Genomic DNA, 17765 nt, shown 5'->3' on the forward strand with positions numbered 1-17765 from the left:
ATTCCAAGTACTAACTAAGCGCACAAGATCGGGATTCCTAAGAGTACTTTGGCCATAAGCAATGACTGTTGGCTGTAGAAGTCTATTTGTAATGACTGTTCTAAGAGTAACTCTTGTTACAGAGCTGCTTGTAAACTAAAAAGCCTCACAACTCAAAATAAATGACTGGCTTTCCAGTGTTTTTTGTTTGTTTGTTTTTTTATTTGTTTGTTTATTTTTTACTCATTTATTGTTTATTTGTTCATTTTTTTAAAGTTTTGATCTCCTCTTGTGTTTAAATGACTGTAGCTACAATCTTCACAATCGGAGCCTTAAACTAAAAAGCTTACAGCGCCTAGTGTTCCCTGGCAGTCTCCATTCAAAGTACTAACTAAGCGCACAAGATCGGGATTCCTAAAAGTGCTATGGCCATAAGCAATGACTGTTGGCTGTAGAAGACTATTTGTAATGACTGTTCTAAGAGTAACTCTTGTTACAGAGCTGCTTGTAAACTAAAAAGCCTCACAACTCAAAATAAATGACTGGCATTCCAGTGTTTTTTGTTTGTTTGTTTTTTTATTTGTTTGTTTATTTTTTACTCATTTATTGTTTATTTGTTTATTTTTTTAAAGTTTTTATCTCCTCTTGTGTTTAAATGACTGTAGCTACAATCTTCACAATCGGAGCCTTAAGCTAAAAAGCTTACAGCGCCTAGTGTTCCCTGGCAGTCTCCATTCCAAGTACTAACTAAGCGTACAAGATCGGGATTTCTAAGAGTACTTTGGCCATAAGCAATGACTGTTGGCTGTAGAAGTCTATTTGTAATGACTGTTCTAAGAGTAACTCTTGTTACAGAGCTGCTTGTAAACTAAAAAGCCTCACAACTCAAAATAAATGACTGGCTTTCCAGTGTTTTTTGTTTGTTTTTTTTTTTATTTGTTTGTTTATTTTTTACTCATTTATTGTTTATTTGTTCATTTTTTTAAAGTTTTGATCTCCTCTTGTGTTTAAATGACTGTAGCTACAATCTTCACAATCGGAGCCTTAAACTAAAAAGCTTACAGCGCCTAGTGTTCCCTGGCAGTCTCCATTCCAAGTACTAACTAAGCGCACAAGATCGGGATTCCTAAAAGTGCTATGGCCATAAGCAATGACTGTTGGCTGTAGAAGACTATTTGTAATGACTGTTCTAAGAGTAACTCTTGTTACAGAGCTGCTTGTAAACTAAAAAGCCTCACAACTCAAAATAAATGACTGGTTTTCCAGTGTTTTTTGTTTGTTTGTTTTTTTATTTGTTTGTTTATTTTTTACTCATTTATTGTTTACTTGTTTATTTTTTTTTAAAGTTTTTATCTCCTCTTGTGTTTAAATGACTGTAGCTACAATCTTCACAATCGGAGCCTTAAGCTAAAAAGCTTACAGCGCCTAGTGTTCCCTGGCAGTCTCCATTCCAAGTACTAACTAAGCGCACAAGATCGGGATTCCTAAGAGTACTTTGGCCATAAGCAATGACTGTTGGCTGTAGAAGTCTATTTGTAATGACTGTTCTAAGAGTAACTCTTGTTACAGAGCTGCTTGTAAACTAAAAAGCCTCACAACTCAAAATAAATGACTGGCTTTCCAGTGTTTTTTGTTTGTTTGTTTTTTTATTTGTTTGTTTATTTTTTACTCATTTATTGTTTACTTGTTTATTTTTTTTTAAAGTTTTTATCTCCTCTTGTGTTTAAATGACTGTAGCTACAATCTTCACAATCGGAGCCTTAAGCTAAAAAGCTTACAGCGCCTAGTGTTCCCTGGCAGTCTCCATTCCAAGTACTAACTAAGCGCACAAGATCGGGATTCCTAAGAGTACTTTGGCCATAAGCAATGACTGTTGGCTGTAGAAGTCTATTTGTAATGACTGTTCTAAGAGTAACTCTTGTTACAGAGCTGCTTGTAAACTAAAAAGCCTCACAACTCAAAATAAATGACTGGCTTTCCAGTGTTTTTTGTTTGTTTGTTTTTTTATTTGTTTGTTTATTTTTTACTCATTTATTGTTTATTTGTTTATTTTTTTTAAGTTTTGATCTCCTCTTGTGTTTAAATGACTGTAGCTACAATCTTCACAATCGGAGCCTTAAACTAAAAAGCTTACAGCGCCTAGTGTTCCCTGGCTGTCTCCATTCTAAGTACTAACTAAGCGCACAAGATCGGGATTCCTAAGAGTGCTATGGCCATAAGCAATGACTGTTGGCTGTAGAAGATTATTTGTAATGACTGTTCTAAGAGTAACTCTTGTTACAGAGCTGCTTGTAAACTAAAAAGCCTCACAACTCAAAATAAATGACTGGTTTTCCAGTGTTTTTTGTTTGTTTGTTTTTTTATTTGTTTGTTTATTTTTTACTCATTTATTGTTTACTTGTTTATTTTTTTTTAAAGTTTTTATCTCCTCTTGTGTTTAAATGACTGTAGCTACAATCTTCACAATCGGATGCTTAAGCTAAAAAGCTTACAGCGCCTAGTGTTCCCTGGCAGTCTCCATTCCAAGTACTAACTAAGCGCACAAGATCGGGATTCCTAAGAGTGCTATGGCCATAAGCAATGACTATTGGCTGTAGAAGACTATTTGTAATGACTGTTCTAAGAGTAACTCTTGTTACAGAGCTGCTTGTAAACTAAAAAGCCTCACAACTCAAAATAAATGACTGGTTTTCCAGTGTTTTTTGTTTGTTTGTTTTTTTATTTGTTTGTTTATTTTTTACTCATTTATTGTTTACTTGTTTATTTTTTTTTAAAGTTTTTATCTCCTCTTGTGTTTAAATGACTGTAGCTACAATCTTCACAATCGGAGCCTTAAGCTAAAAAGCTTACAGCGCCTAGTGTTCCCTGGCAGTCTCCATTCCAAGTACTAACTAAGCGCACAAGATCGGGATTCCTAAGAGTACTTTGGCCATAAGCAATGACTGTTGGCTGTAGAAGTCTATTTGTAATGACTGTTCTAAGAGTAACTCTTGTTACAGAGCTGCTTGTAAACTAAAAAGCCTCACAACTCAAAATAAATGACTGGCTTTCCAGTGTTTTTTGTTTGTTTGTTTTTTTATTTGTTTGTTTATTTTTTACTCATTTATTGTTTATTTGTTCATTTTTTTAAAGTTTTGATCTCCTCTTGTGTTTAAATGACTGTAGCTACAATCTTCACAATCGGAGCCTTAAGCTAAAAAGCTTACAGCGCCTAGTGTTCCCTGGCAGTCTCCATTCCAAGAACTAACTAAGCGCACAAGATCGGGATTCCTAAGAGTACTTTGGCCATAAGCAATGACTGTTGGCTGTAGAAGTCTATTTGTAATGACTGTTCTAAGAGTAACTCTTGTTACAGAGCTGCTTGTAAACTAAAAAGCCTCACAACTCAAAATAAATGACTGGCTTTCCAGTGTTTTTTGTTTGTTTGTTTTTTTATTTGTTTGTTTATTTTTTACTCATTTATTGTTTATTTGTTTATTTTTTTTAAGTTTTGATCTCCTCTTGTGTTTAAATGACTGTAGCTACAATCTTCACAATCGGAGCCTTAAACTAAAAAGCTTACAGCGCCTAGTGTTCCCTGGCTGTCTCCATTCCAAGTACTAACTAAGCGCACAAGATCGGGATTCCTAAGAGTGCTATGGCCATAAGCAATGACTGTTGGCTGTAGAAGATTATTTGTAATGACTGTTCTAAGAGTAACTCTTGTTACAGAGCTGCTTGTAAACTAAAAAGCCTCACAACTCAAAATAAATGACTGGTTTTCCAGTGTTTTTTGTTTGTTTGTTTTTTTATTTGTTTGTTTATTTTTTACTCATTTATTGTTTACTTGTTTATTTTTTTTTAAAGTTTTTATCTCCTCTTGTGTTTAAATGACTGTAGCTACAATCTTCACAATCGGATGCTTAAGCTAAAAAGCTTACAGCGCCTAGTGTTCCCTGGCAGTCTCCATTCCAAGTACTAACTAAGCGCACAAGATCGGGATTCCTAAGAGTGCTATGGCCATAAGCAATGACTATTGGCTGTAGAAGACTATTTGTAATGACTGTTCTAAGAGTAACTCTTGTTACAGAGCTGCTTGTAAACTAAAAAGCCTCACAACTCAAAATAAATGACTGGTTTTCCAGTGTTTTTTGTTTGTTTGTTTTTTTATTTGTTTGTTTATTTTTTACTCATTTATTGTTTACTTGTTTATTTTTTTTTTAAAGTTTTTATCTCCTCTTGTGTTTAAATGACTGTAGCTACAATCTTCACAATCGGAGCCTTAAGCTAAAAAGCTTACAGCGCCTAGTGTTCCCTGGCAGTCTCCATTCCAAGTACTAACTAAGCGCACAAGATCGGGATTCCTAAGAGTACTTTGGCCATAAGCAATGACTGTTGGCTGTAGAAGTCTATTTGTAATGACTGTTCTAAGAGTAACTCTTGTTACAGAGCTGCTTGTAAACTAAAAAGCCTCACAACTCAAAATAAATGACTGGCTTTCCAGTGTTTTTTGTTTGTTTGTTTTTTTATTTGTTTGTTTATTTTTTACTCATTTATTGTTTATTTGTTCATTTTTTTAAAGTTTTGATCTCCTCTTGTGTTTAAATGACTGTAGCTACAATCTTCACAATCGGAGCCTTAAGCTAAAAAGCTTACAGCGCCTAGTGTTCCCTGGCAGTCTCCATTCCAAGTACTAACTAAGCGCACAAGATCGGGATTCCTAAGAGTACTTTGGCCATAAGCAATGACTGTTGGCTGTAGAAGTCTATTTGTAATGACTGTTCTAAGAGTAACTCTTGTTACAGAGCTGCTTGTAAACTAAAAAGCCTCACAACTCAAAATAAATGACTGGCTTTCCAGTGTTTTTTGTTTGTTTGTTTTTTTATTTGTTTGTTTATTTTTTACTCATTTATTGTTTATTTGTTTATTTTTTTTTAAAGTTTTGATCTCCTCTTGTGTTTAAATGACTGTAGCTACAATCTTCACAATCGGAGCCTTAAACTAAAAAGCTTACAGCGCCTAGTGTTCCCTGGCAGTCTCCATTCCAAGTACTAACTAAGCGCACAAGATCGGGATTCCTAAGAGTGCTATGGCCATAAGCAATGACTGTTGGCTGTAGAAGATTATTTGTAATGACTGTTCTAAGAGTAACTCTTGTTACAGAGCTGCTTGTAAACTAAAAAGCCTCAGAACTCAAAATAAATGACTGGCTTTCCAGTGTTTTTTGTTTGTTTGTTTTTTTATTTGTTTGTTTATTTTTTACTCATTTATTGTTTACTTGTTTATGTTTTTTTTAAAGTTTTTATCTCCTCTTGTGTTTAAATGACTGTAGCTACAATCTTCACAATCGGAGCCTTAAACTAAAAAGCTTACAGCGCCTAGTGTTCCCTGGCAGTCTCCATTCCAAGTACTAACTAAGCGCACAAGATCGGGATTCCTAAGAGTGCTATGGCCATAAGCAATGACTGTTGGCTGTAGAAGACTATTTGTAATGACTGTTCTAAGAGTAACTCTTGTTACAGAGCTGCTTGTAAACTAAAAAGCCTCACAACTCAAAATAAATGACTGGCTTTCCAGTGTTTTTTGTTTGTTTGTTTTTTTATTTGTTTGTTTATTTTTTACTCATTTATTGTTTATTTGTTTATTTATTTTTAAAGTTTTGATCTCCTCTTGTGTTTAAATGACTGTAGCTTCAATCTTCACAATCGGAGCCTTAAACTAAAAAGCTTACAGCGCCTAGTGTTCCCTGGCAGTCTCCATTCCAAGTACTAACTAAGCGCACAAGATCGGGATTCCTAAGAGTGCTATGGCCATAAGCAATGACTGTTGGCTGTAGAAGACTATTTGTAATGACTGTTCTAAGAGTAACTCTTGTTACAGAGCTGCTTGTAAACTAAAAAGCCTCACAACTCAAAATAAATGACTGGCTTTCCAGTGTTTTTTGTTTGTTTGTTTTTTTATTTGCTTGTTTATTTTTTACTCATTTATTGTTTATTTGTTTATTTTTTTTTAAAAGTTTTGATCTCCTCTTGTGTTTAAATGACTGTAGCTACAATCTTCACAATCGGAGCCTTAAGCTAAAAAGCTTACAGCGCCTAGTGTTCCCTGGCAGTCTCCATTCCAAGTACTAACTAAGCGCACAAGATCGGGATTCCTAAGAGTGCTATGGCCATAAGCAATGACTGTTGGCTGTAGAAGACTATTTGTAATGACTGTTCTAAGAGTAACTCTTGTTACAGAGCAGCTTGTAAACTAAAAAGCCTCACAACTCAAAATAAATGACTGGCTTTCCAGTGTTTTTTGTTTGTTTGTTTTTTTATTTGTTTGTTTATTTTTTACTCATTTATTGTTTACTTGTTTATTTTTTTTTAAAGTTTTGATCTCCTCTTGTGTTTAAATGACTGTAGCTACAATCTTCACAATCGGAGCCTTAAACTAAAAAGCTTACAGCGCCTAGTGTTCCCTGGCAGTCTCCATTCCAAGTACTAACTAAGCGCACAAGATCGGGATTCCTAAGAGTGCTATGGCCATAAGCAATGACTGTTGGCTGTAGAAGACTATTTGTAATGACTGTTCTAAGAGTAACTCTTGTTACAGAGCTGCTGGTAAACTAAAAAGCCTCACAACTCAAAATAAATGACTGGCTTTCCAGTGTTTTTTGTTTGTTTGTTTTTTTATTTGTTTGTTTATTTTTTACTCATTTATTGTTTATTTGTTTATTTTTTTTTAAAGTTTTGATCTCCTCTTGTGTTTAAATGACTGTAGCTACAATCTTCACAATCGGAGCCTTAAACTAAAAAGCTTACAGCGCCTAGTGTTCCCTGGCAGTCTCCATTCCAAGTTCTAACTAAGCGCACAAGATCGGGATTCCTAAGAGTGCTTTGGCCATAAGCAATGACTGTTGGCTGTAGAAGACTATTTGTAATGACTGTTCTAAGAGTAACTCTTGTTACAGAGCTGCTTGTAAACTAAAAACCTCACAACTCAAAATAAATGACTGGCTTTCCAGTGTTTTTTGTTTGTTTGTTTTTTTATTTGTTTGTTTATTTTTTACTCATTTATTGTTTATTTGTTTATTTTTTTTAAAGTTTTGATCTCCTCTTGTGTTTAAATGACTGTAGCTACAATCTTCACAATCGGAGCCTTAAACTAAAAAGCTTACAGCGCCTAGTGTTCCCTGGCAGTCTCCATTCCAAGTACTAACTAAGCGCACAAGATCGGGATTCCTAAGAGTGCTATGGCCATAAGCAATGACTGTTGGCTGTAGAAGACTATTTGTAATGACTGTTCTAAGAGTAACTCTTGTTACAGAGCTGCTTGTAAACTAAAAAGCCTCACAACTCAAAATAAATGACTGGCTTTCCAGTGTTTTTTGTTTGTTTGTTTTTTTATTTGTTTGTTTATTTTTTACTCATTTATTGTTTATTTGTTTATTTTTTTAAAGTTTTGATCTCCTCTTGTGTTTAAATGACTGTAGCTACAATCTTCACAATCGGAGCCTTAAACTAAAAAGCTTACAGCGCCTAGTGTTCCCTGGCAGTCTCCATTCCAAGTACTAACTAAGCGCACAAGATCGGGATTCCTAAGAGTGCTTTGGCCATAAGCAATGACTGTTGGCTGTAGAAGACTATTTGTAATGACTGTTCTAAGAGTAACTCTTGTTACAGAGCTGCTTGTAAACTAAAAAGCCTCACAACTCAAAATAAATGACTGGCTTTCCAGTGTTTTTTGTTTGTTTGTTTTTTTATTTGTTTGTTTATTTTTTACTCATTTATTGTTTATTTGTTTATTTTTTTTAAAGTTTTGATCTCCTCTTGTGTTTAAATGACTGTAGCTACAATCTTCACAATCGGAGCCTTAAACTAAAAAGCTTACAGCGCCTAGTGTTCCCTGGCAGTCTCCATTCCAATTACTAACTAAGCGCACAAATCGGGATTCCTAAGAGTGCTATGGCCATAAGCAATGACTGTTGGCTGTAGAAGTCTATTTGTAATGACTGTTCTAAGAGTAACTCTTGTTACAGAGCTGCTTGTAAACTAAAAAGCCTCACAACTCAAAATAAATGACTGGCTTTCCAGTGTTTTTTGTTTGTTTGTTTTTTTATTTGTTTGTTTATTTTTTACTCATTTATTGTTTACTTGTTTATTTTTTTTTAAAGTTTTGATCTCCTCTTGTGTTTAAATGACTGTAGCTACAATCTTCACAATCGGAGCCTTAAACTAAAAAGCTTACAGCGCCTAGTGTTCCCTGGCAGTCTCCATTCCAAGTACTAACTAAGCGCACAAGATCGGGATTCCTAAGAGTGCTATGGCCATAAGCAATGACTGTTGGCTGTAGAAGACTATTTGTAATGACTGTTCTAAGAGTAACTCTTGTTACAGAGCTGCTGGTAAACTAAAAAGCCTCACAACTCAAAATAAATGACTGGCTTTCCAGTGTTTTTTGTTTGTTTGTTTTTTTATTTGTTTGTTTATTTTTTACTCATTTATTGTTTATTTGTTTATTTTTTTTTAAAGTTTTGATCTCCTCTTGTGTTTAAATGACTGTAGCTACAATCTTCACAATCGGAGCCTTAAACTAAAAAGCTTACAGCGCCTAGTGTTCCCTGGCAGTCTCCATTCCAAGTTCTAACTAAGCGCACAAGATCGGGATTCCTAAGAGTGCTTTGGCCATAAGCAATGACTGTTGGCTGTAGAAGACTATTTGTAATGACTGTTCTAAGAGTAACTCTTGTTACAGAGCTGCTTGTAAACTAAAAACCTCACAACTCAAAATAAATGACTGGCTTTCCAGTGTTTTTTGTTTGTTTGTTTTTTTATTTGTTTGTTTATTTTTTACTCATTTATTGTTTATTTGTTTATTTTTTTTAAAGTTTTGATCTCCTCTTGTGTTTAAATGACTGTAGCTACAATCTTCACAATCGGAGCCTTAAACTAAAAAGCTTACAGCGCCTAGTGTTCCCTGGCAGTCTCCATTCCAAGTACTAACTAAGCGCACAAGATCGGGATTCCTAAGAGTGCTATGGCCATAAGCAATGACTGTTGGCTGTAGAAGACTATTTGTAATGACTGTTCTAAGAGTAACTCTTGTTACAGAGCTGCTTGTAAACTAAAAAGCCTCACAACTCAAAATAAATGACTGGCTTTCCAGTGTTTTTTGTTTGTTTGTTTTTTTATTTGTTTGTTTATTTTTTACTCATTTATTGTTTATTTGTTTATTTTTTTAAAGTTTTGATCTCCTCTTGTGTTTAAATGACTGTAGCTACAATCTTCACAATCGGAGCCTTAAACTAAAAAGCTTACAGCGCCTAGTGTTCCCTGGCAGTCTCCATTCCAAGTACTAACTAAGCGCACAAGATCGGGATTCCTAAGAGTGCTTTGGCCATAAGCAATGACTGTTGGCTGTAGAAGACTATTTGTAATGACTGTTCTAAGAGTAACTCTTGTTACAGAGCTGCTTGTAAACTAAAAAGCCTCACAACTCAAAATAAATGACTGGCTTTCCAGTGTTTTTTGTTTGTTTGTTTTTTTATTTGTTTGTTTATTTTTTACTCATTTATTGTTTATTTGTTTATTTTTTTTAAAGTTTTGATCTCCTCTTGTGTTTAAATGACTGTAGCTACAATCTTCACAATCGGAGCCTTAAACTAAAAAGCTTACAGCGCCTAGTGTTCCCTGGCAGTCTCCATTCCAATTACTAACTAAGCGCACAAATCGGGATTCCTAAGAGTGCTATGGCCATAAGCAATGACTGTTGGCTGTAGAAGTCTATTTGTAATGACTGTTCTAAGAGTAACTCTTGTTACAGAGCTGCTTGTAAACTAAAAAGCCTCACAACTCAAAATAAATGACTGGCTTTCCAGTGTTTTTTGTTTGTTTGTTTTTTTATTTGTTTGTTTATTTTTTACTCATTTATTGTTTATTTGTTTATTTTTTTAAAGTTTTGATCTCCTCTTGTGTTTATATGACTGTAGCTACAATCTTCACAATCGGAGCCTTAAACTAAAAAGCTTACAGCGCCTAGTGTTCCCTGGCAGTCTCCATTCCAAGTACTAACTAAGCGCACAAGATCGGGATTCCTAAGAGTGCTTTGGCCATAAGCAATGACTGTTGGCTGTAGAAGATTATTTGTAATGACTGTTCTAAGAGTAACTCTTGTTACAGAGCTGCTGGTAAACTAAAAAGCCTCACAACTCAAAATAAATGACTGGCTTTCCAGTGTTTTTTGTTTGTTTGTTTTTTTATTTGTTTGTTTATTTTTTACTCATTTATTGTTTATTTGTTTATTTTTTTTTAAAGTTTTGATCTCCTCTTGTGTTTAAATGACTGTAGCTACAATCTTCACAATCGGAGCCTTAAACTAAAAAGCTTACAGCGCCTAGTGTTCCCTGGCAGTCTCCATTCCAAGTTCTAACTAAGCGCACAAGATCGGGATTCCTAAGAGTGCTATGGCCATAAGCAATGACTGTTGGCTGTAGAAGACTATTTGTAATGACTGTTCTAAGAGTAACTCTTGTTACAGAGCTGCTGGTAAACTAAAAAGCCTCACAACTCAAAATAAATGACTGGCTTTCCAGTGTTTTTTGTTTGTTTGTTTTTTTATTTGTTTGTTTATTTTTTACTCATTTATTGTTTATTTGTTTATTTTTTAAAAGTTTTGATCTCCTCTTGTGTTTAAATGACTGTAGCTACAATCTTCACAATCGGAGCCTTAAACTAAAAAGCTTACAGCGCCTAGTGTTCCCTGGCAGTCTCCATTCCAAGTACTAACTAAGCGCACAAGATCGGGATTCCTAAGAGTGCTATGGCCATAAGCAATGACTGTTGGCTGTAGAAGACAATTTGTAATGACTGTTCTAAGAGTAACTCTTGTTACAGAGCTGCTTGTAAACTAAAAAGCCTCACAACTCAAAATAAATGACTGGCTTTCCAGTGTTTTTTGTTTGTTTGTTTTTTTATTTGCTTGTTTATTTTTTACTCATTTATTGTTTATTTGTTTATTTTTTTTTAAAGTTTTGATCTCCTCTTGTGTTTAAATGACTGTAGCTACAATCTTCACAATCGGAGCCTTAAGCTAAAAAGCTTACAGCGCCTAGTGTTCCCTGGCAGTCTCCATTCCAAGTACTAACTAAGCGCACAAGATCGGGATTCCTAAGAGTGCTATGGCCATAAGCAATGACTGTTGGCTGTAGAAGACTATTTGTAATGACTGTTCTAAGAGTAACTCTTGTTACAGAGCAGCTTGTAAACTAAAAAGCCTCACAACTCAAAATAAATGACTGGCTTTCCAGTGTTTTTTGTTTGTTTGTTTTTTTATTTGTTTGTTTATTTTTTACTCATTTATTGTTTACTTGTTTATTTTTTTTTAAAGTTTTGATCTCCTCTTGTGTTTAAATGACTGTAGCTACAATCTTCACAATCGGAGCCTTAAACTAAAAAGCTTACAGCGCCTAGTGTTCCCTGGCAGTCTCCATTCCAAGTTCTAACTAAGCGCACAAGATCGGGATTCCTAAGAGTGCTATGGCCATAAGCAATGACTGTTGGCTGTAGAAGACTATTTGTAATGACTGTTCTAAGAGTAACTCTTGTTACAGAGCTGCTTGTAAACTAAAAAGCCTCACAACTCAAAATAAATGACTGGCTTTCCAGTGTTTTTTGTTTGTTTGTTTTTTTATTTGTTTGTTTATTTTTTACTCATTTATTGTTTATTTGTTTATTTTTTTAAAGTTTTGATCTCCTCTTGTGTTTATATGACTGTAGCTACAATCTTCACAATCGGAGCCTTAAACTAAAAAGCTTACAGCGCCTAGTGTTCCCTGGCAGTCTCCATTCCAAGTACTAACTAAGCGCACAAGATCGGGATTCCTAAGAGTGCTTTGGCCATAAGCAATGACTGTTGGCTGTAGAAGATTATTTGTAATGACTGTTCTAAGAGTAACTCTTGTTACAGAGCTGCTGGTAAACTAAAAAGCCTCACAACTCAAAATAAATGACTGGCTTTCCAGTGTTTTTTGTTTGTTTGTTTTTTTATTTGTTTGTTTATTTTTTACTCATTTATTGTTTATTTGTTTATTTTTTTAAAGTTTTGATCTCCTCTTGTGTTTATATGACTGTAGCTACAATCTTCACAATCGGAGCCTTAAACTAAAAAGCTTACAGCGCCTAGTGTTCCCTGGCAGTCTCCATTCCAAGTACTAACTAAGCGCACAAGATCGGGATTCCTAAGAGTGCTTTGGCCATAAGCAATGACTGTTGGCTGTAGAAGATTATTTGTAATGACTGTTCTAAGAGTAACTCTTGTTACAGAGCTGCTGGTAAACTAAAAAGCCTCACAACTCAAAATAAATGACTGGCTTTCCAGTGTTTTTTGTTTGTTTGTTTTTTTATTTGTTTGTTTATTTTTTACTCATTTATTGTTTATTTGTTTATTTTTTTTTAAAGTTTTGATCTCCTCTTGTGTTTAAATGACTGTAGCTACAATCTTCACAATCGGAGCCTTAAACTAAAAAGCTTACAGCGCCTAGTGTTCCCTGGCAGTCTCCATTCCAAGTTCTAACTAAGCGCACAAGATCGGGATTCCTAAGAGTGCTATGGCCATAAGCAATGACTGTTGGCTGTAGAAGACTATTTGTAATGACTGTTCTAAGAGTAACTCTTGTTACAGAGCTGCTGGTAAACTAAAAAGCCTCACAACTCAAAATAAATGACTGGCTTTCCAGTGTTTTTTGTTTGTTTGTTTTTTTATTTGTTTGTTTATTTTTTACTCATTTATTGTTTATTTGTTTATTTTTTAAAAGTTTTGATCTCCTCTTGTGTTTAAATGACTGTAGCTACAATCTTCACAATCGGAGCCTTAAACTAAAAAGCTTACAGCGCCTAGTGTTCCCTGGCAGTCTCCATTCCAAGTACTAACTAAGCGCACAAGATCGGGATTCCTAAGAGTGCTATGGCCATAAGCAATGACTGTTGGCTGTAGAAGACAATTTGTAATGACTGTTCTAAGAGTAACTCTTGTTACAGAGCTGCTTGTAAACTAAAAAGCCTCACAACTCAAAATAAATGACTGGCTTTCCAGTGTTTTTTGTTTGTTTGTTTTTTTATTTGCTTGTTTATTTTTTACTCATTTATTGTTTATTTGTTTATTTTTTTTTAAAGTTTTGATCTCCTCTTGTGTTTAAATGACTGTAGCTACAATCTTCACAATCGGAGCCTTAAGCTAAAAAGCTTACAGCGCCTAGTGTTCCCTGGCAGTCTCCATTCCAAGTACTAACTAAGCGCACAAGATCGGGATTCCTAAGAGTGCTATGGCCATAAGCAATGACTGTTGGCTGTAGAAGACTATTTGTAATGACTGTTCTAAGAGTAACTCTTGTTACAGAGCAGCTTGTAAACTAAAAAGCCTCACAACTCAAAATAAATGACTGGCTTTCCAGTGTTTTTTGTTTGTTTGTTTTTTTATTTGTTTGTTTATTTTTTACTCATTTATTGTTTACTTGTTTATTTTTTTTTAAAGTTTTGATCTCCTCTTGTGTTTAAATGACTGTAGCTACAATCTTCACAATCGGAGCCTTAAACTAAAAAGCTTACAGCGCCTAGTGTTCCCTGGCAGTCTCCATTCCAAGTTCTAACTAAGCGCACAAGATCGGGATTCCTAAGAGTGCTATGGCCATAAGCAATGACTGTTGGCTGTAGAAGACTATTTGTAATGACTGTTCTAAGAGTAACTCTTGTTACAGAGCTGCTTGTAAACTAAAAAGCCTCACAACTCAAAATAAATGACTGGCTTTCCAGTGTTTTTTGTTTGTTTGTTTTTTTATTTGTTTGTTTATTTTTTACTCATTTATTGTTTATTTGTTTATTTTTTTAAAGTTTTGATCTCCTCTTGTGTTTATATGACTGTAGCTACAATCTTCACAATCGGAGCCTTAAACTAAAAAGCTTACAGCGCCTAGTGTTCCCTGGCAGTCTCCATTCCAAGTACTAACTAAGCGCACAAGATCGGGATTCCTAAGAGTGCTTTGGCCATAAGCAATGACTGTTGGCTGTAGAAGATTATTTGTAATGACTGTTCTAAGAGTAACTCTTGTTACAGAGCTGCTGGTAAACTAAAAAGCCTCACAACTCAAAATAAATGACTGGCTTTCCAGTGTTTTTTGTTTGTTTGTTTTTTTATTTGTTTGTTTATTTTTTACTCATTTATTGTTTATTTGTTTATTATTTTTTAAAGTTTTGATCTCCTCTTGTGTTTAAATGACTGTAGCTACAATCTTCACAATCGGAGCCTTAAACTAAAAAGCTTACAGCGCCTAGTGTTCCCTGGCAGTCTCCATTCCAAGTTCTAACTAAGCGCACAAGATCGGGATTCCTAAGAGTGCTATGGCCATAAGCAATGACTGTTGGCTGTAGAAGACTATTTGTAATGACTGTTCTAAGAGTAACTCTTGTTACAGAGCTGCTTGTAAACTAAAAAGCCTCACAACTCAAAATAAATGACTGGCTTTCCAGTGTTTTTTGTTTGTTTGTTTTTTTATTTGTTTGTTTATTTTTTACTCATTTATTGTTTATTTGTTTATTTTTTTTAAAGTTTTGATCTCCTCTTGTGTTTAAATGACTGTAGCTACAATCTTCACAATCGGAGCCTTAAACTAAAAAGCTTACAGCGCCTAGTGTTCCCTGGCAGTCTCCATTCCAATTACTAACTAAGCGCACAAATCGGGATTCCTAAGAGTGCTATGGCCATAAGCAATGACTGTTGGCTGTAGAAGTCTATTTGTAATGACTGTTCTAAGAGTAACTCTTGTTACAGAGCTGCTTGTAAACTAAAAAGCCTCACAACTCAAAATAAATGACTGGCTTTCCAGTGTTTTTTGTTTGTTTGTTTTTTTATTTGTTTGTTTATTTTTTACTCATTTATTGTTTATTTGTTTATTTTTTTAAAGTTTTGATCTCCTCTTGTGTTTATATGACTGTAGCTACAATCTTCACAATCGGAGCCTTAAACTAAAAAGCTTACAGCGCCTAGTGTTCCCTGGCAGTCTCCATTCCAAGTACTAACTAAGCGCACAAGATCGGGATTCCTAAGAGTGCTTTGGCCATAAGCAATGACTGTTGGCTGTAGAAGATTATTTGTAATGACTGTTCTAAGAGTAACTCTTGTTACAGAGCTGCTGGTAAACTAAAAAGCCTCACAACTCAAAATAAATGACTGGCTTTCCAGTGTTTTTTGTTTGTTTGTTTTTTTATTTGTTTGTTTATTTTTTACTCATTTATTGTTTATTTGTTTATTTTTTAAAAGTTTTGATCTCCTCTTGTGTTTAAATGACTGTAGCTACAATCTTCACAATCGGAGCCTTAAACTAAAAAGCTTACAGCGCCTAGTGTTCCCTGGCAGTCTCCATTCCAAGTACTAACTAAGCGCACAAGATCGGGATTCCTAAGAGTGCTATGGCCATAAGCAATGACTGTTGGCTGTAGAAGACTATTTGTAATGACTGTTCTAAGAGTAACTCTTGTTACAGAGCTGCTTGTAAACTAAAAAGCCTCACAACTCAAAATAAATGACTGGCTTTCCAGTGTTTTTTGTTTGTTTGTTTTTTTATTTGTTTGTTTATTTTTTACTCATTTATTGTTTATTTGTTTATTTTTTTTAAAGTTTTGATCTCCTCTTGTGTTTAAATGACTGTAGCTACAATCTTCACAATCGGAGCCTTAAACTAAAAAGCTTACAGCGCCTAGTGTTCCCTGGCAGTCTCCATTCCAATTACTAACTAAGCGCACAAATCGGGATTCCTAAGAGTGCTATGGCCATAAGCAATGACTGTTGGCTGTAGAAGTCTATTTGTAATGACTGTTCTAAGAGTAACTCTTGTTACAGAGCTGCTGGTAAACTAAAAAGCCTCACAACTCAAAATAAATGACTGGCTTTCCAGTGTTTTTTGTTTGTTTGTTTTTTTATTTGTTTGTTTATTTTTTACTCATTTATTGTTTATTTGTTTATTTTTTTTAAAAGTTTTGATCTCCTCTTGTGTTTAAATGACTGTAGCTACAATCTTCACAATCGGAGCCTTAAACTAAAAAGCTTACAGCGCCTAGTGTTCCCTGGCAGTCTCCATTCCAAGTTCTAACTAAGCGCACAAGATCGGGATTCCTAAGAATGCTATGGCCATAAGCAATGACTGTTGGCTGTAGAAGACTATTTGTAATGACTGTTCTAAGAGTAACTCTTGTTACAGAGCTGCTGGTAAACTAAAAAGCCTCACAACTCAAAATAAATGACTGGCTTTCCAGTGTTTTTTGTTTGTTTGTTTTTTTATTTGTTTGTTTATTTTTTACTCATTTATTGTTTATTTGTTTATTTTTTAAAAGTTTTGATCTCCTCTTGTGTTTAAATGACTGTAGCTACAATCTTCACAATCGGAGCCTTAAACTAAAAAGCTTACAGCGCCTAGTGTTCCCTGGCAGTCTCCATTCCAAGTACTAACTAAGCGCACAAGATCGGGATTCCTAAGAGTGCTATGGCCATAAGCAATGACTGTTGGCTGTAGAAGACAATTTGTAATGACTGTTCTAAGAGTAACTCTTGTTACAGAGCTGCTTGTAAACTAAAAAGCCTCACAACTCAAAATAAATGACTGGCTTTCCAGTGTTTTTTGTTTGTTTGTTTTTTTATTTGTTTGTTTATTTTTTACTCATTTATTGTTTATTTGTTTATTTTTTTAAAGTTTTGATCTCCTCTTGTGTTTATATGACTGTAGCTACAATCTTCTCAATCGGAGCCTTAAACTAAAAAGCTTACAGCGCCTAGTGTTCCCTGGCAGTCTCCATTCCAAGTACTAACTAAGCGCACAAGATCGGGATTCCTAAGAGTGCTTTGGCCATAAGCAATGACTGTTGGCTGTAGAAGATTATTTGTAATGACTGTTCTAAGAGTAACTCTTGTTACAGAGCTGCTGGTAAACTAAAAAGCCTCACAACTCAAAATAAATGACTGGCTTTCCAGTGTTTTTTGTTTGTTTGTTTTTTTATTTGTTTGTTTATTTTTTACTCATTTATTGTTTATTTGTTTATTTTTTAAAAGTTTTGATCTCCTCTTGTGTTTAAATGACTGTAGCTACAATCTTCACAATCGGAGCCTTAAACTAAAAAGCTTACAGCGCCTAGTGTTCCCTGGCAGTCTCCATTCCAAGTACTAACTAAGCGCACAAGATCGGGATTCCTAAGAGTGCTATGGCCATAAGCAATGACTGTTGGCTGTAGAAGACTATTTGTAATGACTGTTCTAAGAGTAACTCTTGTTACAGAGCTGCTTGTAAACTAAAAAGCCTCACAACTCAAAATAAATGACTGGCTTTCCAGTGTTTTTTGTTTGTTTGTTTTTTTATTTGTTTGTTTATTTTTTACTCATTTATTGTTTATTTGTTTATTTTTTTTAAAGTTTTGATCTCCTCTTGTGTTTAAATGACTGTAGCTACAATCTTCACAATCGGAGCCTTAAACTAAAAAGCTTACAGCGCCTAGTGTTCCCTGGCAGTCTCCATTCCAATTACTAACTAAGCGCACAAATCGGGATTCCTAAGAGTGCTATGGCCATAAGCAATGACTGTTGGCTGTAGAAGTCTATTTGTAATGACTGTTCTAAGAGTAACTCTTGTTACAGAGCTGCTTGTAAACTAAAAAGCCTCACAACTCAAAATAAATGACTGGCTTTCCAGTGTTTTTTGTTTGTTTGTTTTTTTATTTGTTTGTTTATTTTTTACTCATTTATTGTTTATTTGTTTATTTTTTTAAAGTTTTGATCTCCTCTTGTGT

The sequence above is a fragment of the Hoplias malabaricus genome, chromosome 9 (genome assembly GCF_029633855.1).
Source record: "Hoplias malabaricus isolate fHopMal1 chromosome 9, fHopMal1.hap1, whole genome shotgun sequence".
Classification (NCBI taxonomy): Eukaryota; Metazoa; Chordata; class Actinopteri; order Characiformes; family Erythrinidae; genus Hoplias; species Hoplias malabaricus.